This window comes from Desmodus rotundus, chromosome 2, assembly GCF_022682495.2.
Source record: "Desmodus rotundus isolate HL8 chromosome 2, HLdesRot8A.1, whole genome shotgun sequence".
Classification (NCBI taxonomy): Eukaryota; Metazoa; Chordata; class Mammalia; order Chiroptera; family Phyllostomidae; genus Desmodus; species Desmodus rotundus.
Window position 1 is genome coordinate 38223446 of NC_071388.1, and position 9309 is coordinate 38232754.

Genomic DNA, 9309 nt, shown 5'->3' on the forward strand with positions numbered 1-9309 from the left:
ACACTATGTCAGGACGTAAGGTGTAATTCATATAGTCGTCCTCAGTCAAGGGTGTGAAAGCCACCTGCCCAGAGAATCAGGATTTAGAACATGATTGGATGATAACTAAATTAACACCATGCTCTCAGCTTGAAATGTGCTCCAGAATTATGGTAGTCATGATTTTACTTATTTAAAGTAGGAGAATGCGAAAACAGATAAATGACTGAGAACCACCTTCTGTGGACTGATTTAGACTAGATTTAAAAGCATTTTAATGAATCGTTTTTGTAGCACTGTATCAGGAATCATATATGAATTTGGCATCTCTTTAGTACACTATGCTTTTATAGACTCCAGAGGTAGATAAAGATTTGCTAATGCCAATAATGAAGAGGTGTGAGTGCCACCAGCAATTCAGGATTCTGTTCCAGCTCAGGAAACATTCTACTAAAATCAAAGTTAATTTTCTCCCCTTTGTCATTTTTCTCAAACATATGTGGTTTTTAAAATATTGTGGTGACTTCTATAACTTTATTGAAAATATACAGGATGTATTTATGTGAGATAAACATGATTTTACTTGGTATGTGTAGTAAAATAACAGCATACAATATGCATCAGAAAATAAGGCAATTACATAATATTACTGTTTGTGAATTGTATTTGGTTTTGCCAGAATTTGTGAAAGATATATGTTTAACAGATGTAAATGTTTATATTAGATCATATGGAACATAATTATTCATCTGCCTTTAAAAGATGTGTGTAATTCCTGTTCATCGTCAGGAGAGCTATTTTTATATTGCCTTAGATGTTGTGTAGGATTTCACCGAAAAACCTGCGAGCTGCCTGATGCTGACATTGGCATTAATAAAAGGAAACAGGGTATTCCCAAGTAACCAGGGTTTATGCTTTGTTTTAGTTCATAGGGAAGATGGTGGGATAGATGGATAGACAGGTAAGATAGATAGATAATAGGTAGATGATAGATAGATAGATAGATAGATAGATGCATACATACATACATACATACATAACAGACAGGTGGTAATGGGTAAAAATGATATAGTCCTCCTGGCTGGTGTGGCTCAGTGGATTGAGCACCGGCTTGCAAACCAAAGGGCTGCTGGTTCAATTCTCAGTCAGGGCACATGCCTGCATTGTGGGCCAGGTCCCCAGTAAGGGGCGCATGAGAGGCAACCACACACTGATGTTTCCCTCTCTTTCCCTTTCCCCTCTCTAAAAAATGAGTAAATAAAATCTTTTAAAAAATGATATAGTCTAAATGTGGAATCATCTTTAAAAACTATAATAAATGGAGAAACAATTAGGCTTTAAATACATAATGAGAATAGCATTCAGAACTATGACACTTACTAGCTTATAAGAACATTTTTATTGCATTTGTTCATTAATCCTCAGCACTGTGTGAAGAAGACCAAATGTACACATTTTACAGAAGAGAAATCAGAGGCTGACACTGAGAGCCTTGCTGGCTCACCAGCCATGGGTGGATCAGAGTCAGGAATCGATTCCTGCAGCGTGGCTTCAAGGGCAGGCAGCGTCTCACTAAACCACTGCGTCAGGCAAGCAGAATTCTTCACTACTGTTGAGTTTGTCCTTAAAATCCCCCAGTTTCAGGATGAAACTCTTTGGGTAAATAGCTAAGCCCTGATTAAGAAATTATTAATTACCACAAAATTCTAAACCAACAATACAGAGCAAAAACAATCTGATTTTTCTCCTATTTTGCAAACATGCTCTCAGCAGAGTTTCCCAAACCTGGAGGACATTCAGAATCAGCTACAGGGCTTTGGGAAAGTACAGATTTCTGGGCAACACCCAGACTATGGACTGCTCAGAAATCTCTTTTCTGAAAGGTCCACAGCTGATGGTGATGCTCAGTTAGGGTTAAGAAGTGCTGCTTTAAAAAAAAATTCTCTAGAATTTTTTTGGTGGAAAAGCTTGTAGAAGAATCAAATAATAAACATATGTTTTCTCCAAAGAGGTCATACAGATGGCAATAGACAAAGGAAAAGATGCTCAGCATCACTAATCATCAAAGAAACACAAATTAAAACCACAATGAGATACTACCTCATACCTGTCAGAATGGCTATCATCAATAAATCAATAAGCAGTGTTGGCAAGGATGTGGAGAAAAAGGAACTCTAGTGCACTGTTTGTGGGAATTCAGACTGATGCAGCCACTGTGGAGAACAGTACGGATGTTTCTCAAAAAATTAAAAATATAACCATCTTATGACCCAGCAATTCCACTTCTGTGTATTTATCCAAAGACATTCAAAACAATAATTTGAAAAAAATATACATCCCTACATTCACTGCTGCATTGTTTACAATTGCCAAGAAATGGAAGCAACCTAAGTGTCCATTGATAGACGATTGGATAAAGTGGATGTAATATGTATATACATTGGAAAAATAGCTGAAAAAAGAATGAGGCCAGACTTCCAGTCAAGATGACAACAGAGGTAAACACAGCTCACCTCCTCATTCAACCACATCAAAATTACAACTAAATATATAGAACAATCATCACTTAGAACCATCAGAAATCAAGTTGAATAGAAATCTGAAAACCATGGAATTAAAGAAATCACATTTCATCCAGACTGGCAGGAAGGATGGAAGCATGGAATGGGCTGGTCCCACATCCAGTGTGGTAGATAAAAATTCAGAAGGGATATCTTGGGAGCAAGGAGTCCCAGCCCTACACCAGCCCCCCAGCCCAGGGTTCCTGTGCCAAGAAGGTAAGTCCCCAAGGTATTTTCTGTTTCAACCATGTTTTAGTATATTAATTCACATTGATCTGAAGGATTAGAAAGTAATACTATAGTTTTATTCAAACTGTTCAGAATGTGAAAATATTTTCTTCCAAATGTAAATTAAAACAAATGCAGGAGAAAAAGTTTAAAGGATTCTAAGTTTTCCAGAGTTCTTTTCAATAAAATATTTAAAAATCTTAATTAAAATGAAAGTCAAACTACAAATCATATTTAATATGTATTAGAAATTTGTCAAAGTATTTTTAACACTTAATACATTTAATAAATTACAAAATTTAATCTTTTAAAATACTTTTATAGAAATTAAACTATTTGCAATTCTAGCTTGAGTCAGAATCTCAATTCATATTGAGATTTAGAATAACATTAGTTGCCTAATATTGTGAGGTGTTTTCCAGCCACTATGTGCACCTATTGCAAATTCCATAGCGATTTATCAGTAATTTCAGAAACATGATTTGGAACACAAAGAGAGGCTGGAAAATGGACATCGGCACTACTCGGAAATGGAGTCTTCATTATTCAAGAATCTATTGCATTCTCATTTTCTGAGAGAAAGGATGAATTTGCTTTTCCTTTTACCTAACTGTTGCCACCACTCACCTCTTCTTGGTACCCTGAAGCAGTGACTGTCCCCTGGGCCCACAGCACAGCAATCATACATGGAATTCGGGCCCAGTAGCTTTTGTTCTGAGGCCACGAGGAAGACGTGTGGAGAAGCACTTCCCCGGGACTGGCTGGGATAGGTAGGGAGTGCACCTTTAGGGTTATAGGTTGGTACATTCCTGCTGTACCCTGCAGTTGCAGGGCTCCTGATTGTGTGGGGTTCTGAGCAAAGCCTCTCTCACCTGAATCTATGCCCAGGAATGGAGAATACAGGGAAGAGAAGAGTAACAAATTATTTTGACTCTACGTACTTGCCAACTCCATATACGTGTCATAGGAAGTCTGAAGCAATCGCTCCTCCATTTCAGGGGAAGCTGCCTCTAACAGAAGTGCAGCATGGTCCCCATGGTCCATCTTCTCTTATGAGACAATGTTCTATGGAACTTACGTGCACATTGACTTTGAATATGTGGGAGGAAGAAATCACATACAATTTTTTTAAAGACAATCAACACCGTAGTTTGGAAACAAATATATTACACTATATGTTATTAGTTTAATTCAGTTACTTTCATGACCTTTTATCTAAAAAGTTTATGAGTTAGCAATAAAAACAAAGACTACAATGAATGTTTTATCTCTTTCAAAAGGTTCCCTGGCCCTTTAAATAAAAGCTGAACCACTTTATTATTTTAAAGAACTCTAAAAAGAGAAAACTTGAAAAACATTTAAAAACCTTCTTTATTTAAGATATATCCAGATAACAACAATCTGAAAAGAAAGATTAAAGCCAGTTAATTAATCTCCCAGGTGCTTTACACAGTAAGTTCATTGGTTTGGGTTCAAAACCCTGGCTGGAGCTCATTTCTTTCAAGTCTTTCTCTCCTTTCCAGAACCTCAAAATCCTAATTAAATAGTTTCCATTTTTGATAATAGGTACAAATGAGTCAGTGCTTAAAACAATTGACTAATTGCAAATCAGATATCCAAGAGATCTTTCACTCCCACATTCTTAAGTACTGCCTGCCTGCTCACTGGGTGGCTCAGTCACCAATATACAGAGTCTGGCACAAATAATGCCCCTGTTTTATTAGAAAATCATAAGCATGTGATGCTGTGACATAACAATATCACACTCAAGCACACCATATGACATTTTAAGTGAAATGTTCAAATTGCTACCCATCTCCTGCGAGACATTCATGTACCCTACCAACCACCCTCAAGCAAGCCTTACTTCTTATTTACTTACTTACTTACTTACCTGTATATAATGATTTAAAATTTCTGATAATGTTCTTAATTTGAAGAAGTTAAGAACTACTAAGGATCCAAGTGTGTACCAAGCACCAGTCTTCACATAACAAGCTCCTGGTGACATACTGCTGGCAGAGATTGAGACAGAAATGAAACCTGAAGTTAATATTGCTGTCACACTACCAGACACGTTAGGCAGAGCTAGGCCTCCCAGCTGAAGCACAGGCAGGTCATAACTATTGGTTTGGCTGCTCCAGAGGCCAGTAGACATATCCTAAGCTGGGCCAAATCTTTGTGGGGTCCCCTGTGGTCCCCAAAGTTCAGGCCCTTTATTCTAAGAGATTAAAAAAATTATTTCATGGCATTGTGCCCATCAATGACTTGAGCTGCCACTAAACTGAGAGCTTGGGACCTATTACTGATGTAGCCATAGTCTGAAGCAAACCCGCTGGATTTCCACCAAAGGTCGATTCCTAAGAATGCAAGCCGAGGAGGACCTAGAGCACCGGTGTACCTGTGGTACATTTTAAGAGGCAGCATGGTAGTGAAAGGCAACAGAATATGCCATCAAAATATGCCACTTTAGTATAAGGATTATTTTGAGCTGAAAGTAATTGAAAAGAAGCAGATACAAAAAAGTTCTTCGTCCTTCCCCCAGTTGTCTAAAAGTGAGACAAACATTTATAAACGTGTCCCCCTTCCCCTCTCTACTGGGAAGTACAAAAGTTAATCACTGAAGACAGCTGTAGAACCATTATCAGCCCTAAAACAACACCAGAGTAATTTACATAGCAGACCTGGCTAAAATTACTGTGTACCTGCCATTAATTTCCCAATGTTTTGTCTTCCCACAGTTTGATATCCCTAGAAATTCAACATCCTTTCCTTGGTCTTCCCACTTCCCTAAAAATATGGTCTAATGTTAAGATGCTATATGAACCCAAGTTCTAGCCCCCTTTTGAGTTACTCATTGCTAAGTGCTCCTCTGTGTATGCACAATGTGCCTGTTCATAAACTTCTGTGTTTTTTCTCTTATTAATCTGTCTTTTGTTGGCTAATTATAAGGTCACAGCTAGAGATATGAAGATGGTGAAAAAAATGTTTTTTTTTTCCTCGTCTGCCAAAGGATTGAAAGGGCACTACATTTGGATTTAGAAACCCTGGGTCCAGTTCCTGACTCAGCCTCTTAGACATGTGGTCACAGTGAGTCACTCAGCCTTTACAAGCCTCAGTTTATTTATTTGTAAAATGGGAGAAACAATAGCTATTGACCTACCTAACAGAACTATTATGAACAATGAGATCATACATAAAAGAATATTTTATAAACTTTGAAGTGATAAGGTTAAGTGTTCTTGCCTCTTCTCTGGAAGTTCCTTGAGAGCAGGGACTGTGGCTTATTCAATGTAAAATAGTTTTGTTGGTATAAGTAACTCTATCTTTGGCAATTCTAGTGACTTCTTGTTAATCATACTCTTTCTGGTACCACTTACCTTTGTTCTGGCCCTTCCCATCTCCCAAAACTGCCTTTGAGAAATATGGGCATACCTCAGAGATATGGCAGGTTTGGTTCCAGGCCATCAGAGTAAGGTGAATATCTCAGGAAAGCAAGTCTCATGAATTGTTTGGCTTTCTGACAAACATAAAAGTTATGTTTATACTATGTGGTTGTCTATTAAATTAGTACACTAACACATTAGCATTATGTCTAAAAACATGCATACCTTAATTTAAAAATGCTTTATTGCAAAAAATGTTAACCATTATCTGACACTTCAGAGAGTCATGATCTTTTTGCTGGTGGAGGCCTTGCCTTGGTGTGGATGGCTGCTGACTGATTAGGGTGGTGGTTGCTGAAGGCCAGGGTTGCTGTGGTGGTTTCTTAAACTAAGACAACAGTGAAGTTTGCCTCATCAATTTGCTTTCTTCCATGAATGATTTCTCTGTAGCAGGTGAGGCTATTTGATAGCATTTTACCCACAAGAGAACTTTCAGAGTTGAGGTCAGTCTTCTCAAAGCCTGTCACTGCTTTATCAACTAAGTTTTTGTAATAGTCTAAATGCTTCGTTGTCATTTCAACAGTCTTCACAGCATCTTCACCAGGAGTAGATTCCATCTTAAGAAGCCACTTTTTGTTTTGCTCATCCTTGAAAAGTAACTCCTCATCCTTAAAAGTTTTATCATGAGTTTGCAGCAGTTCAGCCACATCTTTGAGCTCCACTTCTAATTCTAGTTCTCTTGCTATTTCCACACCTTCTGCTATTACTTCCTCCACTGAAGTCTTGAATCCCTCAAAGTCATCCATGAGGTGTGGAATCAACTTCTTCTAAACTCCTGTTAATGTTGACATCTTGACCTCTTCCCATGAACCACGAACATTCTTAATAGCATCTAGAATGGTGAATCCTTTCCAAAAGATTTTCAATTTACTTTGCCCAGATCCATCAGAAGAATTACTATCCACAGCAGCTGTAGACTTACAAAATGTATTTCTTACATAATAAGACTGGGAAGTTGAAATTACTCCTTACTTTGTGGGCCATGGAATGACTACTGTGTTAGCAGGCAGGAAAGCAACATTTATCTCATTGTACATCTTCATCAGAGCTCTAGGATGACCAGGTACATTGTCAATAAGCAGTAATATTTTGAAAGGAATATTTTTTCCTAAACAGTAGCTCTCAACAGTGAGCTTAAAATATTTAGTATATCATGTTGTAAACAAATGTGCTGTTATCCAGGCTTTGTCGTTATATTTATAGAGCACAGACAGAATAGATGTAGCCTAGTTCTTAAGGGCCTTAGAATTTTCAGGATGATAAATGGGCATTGGCTTGAACTTAAAGCCACTAGCTGCATTAGCCCCTAACAAGCGAGTCAACCTATTCTTTGAAGCTTTGAAGCTAGGCATTGTGAGACTGTCAAAGGGCATCATGGAGACAAAAGGCTGTTTTGTCTACAGTGGTTTGTTTCTTGGTTACATGCCTACAAGGGCATATTCTGTACCCTCTGCCTTAAATCTCTATATTGCTCACCTTCCACCTTCACTCTGCCAATTTGCAGTCCTAAAATTAATGTAGAATATTTTGTTTGTTCTTTTCTTCTGTTGATTATGTTCTAGTTAAAGGTGAGATCATATGGTAATTGTCCCTCACCATCTGGCTTACAACTGTAATTGAGTAACAACAAAAATTAAAAAAAAAAGAAAAAAGAAAAAAGATTACACATATAAGTTATAAAACAACAAAAAAAATTGATGTAGAATAATATTCTAGGCACTTCTAAAAATGATGTTCAGAAACTACAGGAAAGACTGGTAAATTTAGAATCATCTGGGGCCTTCTAAAAATGCGGTCTCCCAATCAGAAGCATCAGCGTTTACCAGGAGCTTCTTTGAAGTCATAGCTCACCCAAGATCTACTTAGTCAGGAGCTTCTTTGAAGGCATATCTTACCTAAGACCCACTAGTCTGCATTTTAACAAGATGTCTAGAATTTTTATATACTTTCAAGTTTGATTAGCACTGACCTAGGAAACCTCTGAAAAATATTGGTGCCTGGCCTTATTTCCAGATACTAATTGAGCATGTGTATGTGTGTGTGTGTTTAGAGTGAAGCCATTGCTTAGTGTTGTACTGTTGCCATAAAAAACGACCACAGGCTTAATGGTTTACAACAACACTGATGTATTATTTCATAGGTTTGTAGGTCAGAAGTCCAGTGAGCTCAGCTGGTTTCTCTGCTTTAAGTTCACGAGGCACACATGAAGCTGTAGGCCGGGCTGTGTTCCTTTCTGGAGGGCCTGGAAGAGATGACTGGGCTTCTTCGAGTTGTTGGCAGAATTCATTTCTATACACCTGTAGTGCTCAGGTTCCTTTTTTCTTTTTTTTGGCTGGCTGTGGCTGGGCATCATACTCAATTTCCAGGTGCCGCCTGCATTTGTTGGCTCATAGCCTCTTTGTCTTCAAAACTAATAATGGTAGGTTGAGTCTTTCCCATGCTTCAGATTGTTCTGATCTCCACTTCTGCTTCATTTCTCCTGGCTGCTTTGTTGCAATATATTTCTGAGTCTTCTGTCTTTCTTATCTGATTTTCAGGGCCCATGTAATTACATTGGCACACCTGAATAATCCAGGATAATTTCTTTATTTAAACTCAATTAATTAGTAACTAAATTTAATTCCATCTACCAAATTATTTCACAGCCATGGGAATATCGCAGGGGTGAAGGAAATCTGAAATTCTACATCTCTCAAGCCATCTTCAAGGTTGAGAATCACTAGTGGGGTCCTTGTATTATAGATCTAGAAAGAAAGCAATTGGTGTTTTCCCACCTTCTTTGGGAAATGTGAGAGTGCTGTTTTAGGAAATAAAAATATGTATGTATATATAAGGCTACTAATTTTTTCTTAATTACCATTAGCCTTATTTTTGGAAGGAATGTCTCTAGTGGTTGTTCGTGGGTGTTTGCATTTGGACACCAGTACAGACTACCTGGGTGTGGGCATGTGCCTAGGGGGAGAGACAGTTATTAGGCTAGCCTGGTACTAAATGAGGCCAGAAATCTTCACTTTTTATTGAGGCTGAGATTTTATTACTTTAATTTTGATTTTTTATTTTCAATCAGGAAAATCAGGACTTGAAGAGATTGAAGA

At 37.8% G+C, this 9309-nt stretch overlaps 1 pseudogene; it reads right to left on the bottom strand.

Moving 5' to 3' along the window:
* Window positions 1-6411: 6411 nt before the first annotated feature.
* On the bottom strand, window positions 6412-7566 carry LOC139440746 (tigger transposable element-derived protein 1-like; annotated as a pseudogene).
* Between the last annotated feature and the right edge of the window lie 1743 nt (window positions 7567-9309).